Source organism: Mustela lutreola, chromosome 10 (assembly GCF_030435805.1).
Source record: "Mustela lutreola isolate mMusLut2 chromosome 10, mMusLut2.pri, whole genome shotgun sequence".
NCBI lineage: Eukaryota > Metazoa > Chordata > Mammalia > Carnivora > Mustelidae > Mustela > Mustela lutreola.
This window is the reverse complement of record NC_081299.1, coordinates 71,268,100-71,269,962: the sequence shown is the minus strand read 5'-3', so window position 1 is coordinate 71,269,962 and position 1,863 is coordinate 71,268,100. Positions and strand designations below refer to the sequence as shown.

Sequence of the window (1,863 nt, the reverse complement as noted above, 5' to 3'; positions counted from 1 at the left end):
CCTTCTATAAGCCTCCCCCAACCTCATCCCTCCATGAAACAGGAATGATTGCCTGTTTTATTCAGTCATCATCCCATGCACTTAGAACAGTGCCCAGCAAATACTAGGTGCTCAATAAATATTTGAATATAAAAATGAATGAATATATGATATGCAGGAAGGAACCTCCTTTTAAGGAACATTTCTACCTATACCAAATTTGTGTTCAAATAGTCCCTAAGGATCATTTCTCGGCCTTTTGGCTAAGATCAAGTGTAATATCTGTTCTTATCAGTTTAATATCTGATATGTCCTCTATCCAAGGACAATATATTAAATGGATTTTTGGAGTAGGGAGTTGGAATAGGAGCTTGCTCCTTCCACTCCACGCATCGACCTGGTATTGCAGTACCCCCAGGAATGGTGCACCCTCCCCACTAAAGTAATAAATAAAAGATTTGTTTAAGAAAAAAAATAGTCCCTAAGGAAACATGGAAACACTCTTCTGAAATTCTAGTGTTCTAATCACTAACACTTTTTGTGTGCTTGTTATAAACTGGGCACTGAGAAAAGTACTGTATGTGCACCATCTCTCTTAGACCTCACAACCCAATCAAGTAACTTGGAATGATGTTACCAACACCTTATATACAGGCATACACCAGCTCAAAAAAGACTAGCGAGTTTTCCCAAGCCACCAGCTTATACATAGAAGAGTTTCTTTACCACTCTACAATGCCATCTCCTTTAAGTAAATACCTACTATTGAATTGGTTCACTGAGACTCATTTTTTCAACAGCTTGTTCAAAGTCCTAAGAGAATTCCTAACCAATCGTTTGCACCTGGCAATGGAATGACCTTAGAAGTATGAATGACTAGCCAGGCAGAACCATAAGAGAGATACAGAAATTCAATTGGATACTCTTTTAGTAACCCTAGATATTGATGATTTTAACTGATTGGAAGGATATGAAAAGAATCCAGGATTCTGTCAAGTACAAATGCCTTTAGAGATAACCACATAATATATTTATATACGTTAAGAGTCAATAAATGAAAACCCTAATTGAGTAAAGTGTGTAGGCCAGGTAGGAGGAAGTTAATGTAGAAGTCTGTGAGGAGATAAATCCAGTAAGACAGAATGGGAACTCAGAGCCGTGAACTATGAGACAAGCTCATCTGAAAGGCACTGAGAGTGGTGCTGTAAACAGAACTAGGAAGTCAACCAGTGTTGCTGCCAGAAAGGCACTCAGCTACCACCTCTGGGCATTACCATGATTCACTGGAATGACAAGTCCCCTTGTAGGTAGAGAGGGTTGAACAGTGGTGGCTCGTGCCCCACCCCACCCCACCCCAAATATCTCCACATGCAAATCCCTGGGACCTGTATATATTCCCTTCTTTGGAAAAAGGATCTTTGCAGAGGTAATAAAAGTAAAGATTTTGAAATAAGAGCAGTGGTCCGATGACAAATGTCCTTATAGGAGACAGAAAAGGAGGCACACAGACGAGGCAATGTGAGGCTAGAGGCAGAGACTGGAGTGATTTGGCTTCCACAAGCCAAGAAAGACAAGGAATGCCCAGAGCCACCCAAGCTGGAAGTGGCAAGGAGGGATGCTCCTCTCAGCCCTCCCGAGGGAGCAGGGCTTGACCAGCACCTTGATTTCAGACTTCCAGCCTCCAGACTGAGAGAGCAGAAACTTCTGTTGTTTCAAGCCACCTCATTTGTGGTCATTTGTCACATAGCCCTAGGGAGCCAGTACAGCACCTAAGTATCACTCAACGCCAGGCTGCTTTAGGTTTCAGTATGGATGTGTTTAAAGAAATCAACCTATTGTATATTAATATTATGTGTGGGGGAGAAGTTTATATTTAGTGTTTCA

The 1,863-nt window shown here is 41.4% G+C and overlaps 1 non-coding gene across 1 annotated transcript; it reads left to right on the top strand.

Annotated features, from left to right (window-relative positions):
- The first annotated feature begins 222 nt into the window (after positions 1 to 222).
- Positions 223 to 413, top strand: LOC131810727 (U2 spliceosomal RNA). The gene has a single exon (XR_009345706.1). It is a non-coding gene; the product is annotated as a U2 spliceosomal RNA (small nuclear RNA).
- Positions 414 to 1,863: the final 1,450 nt, after the last annotated feature.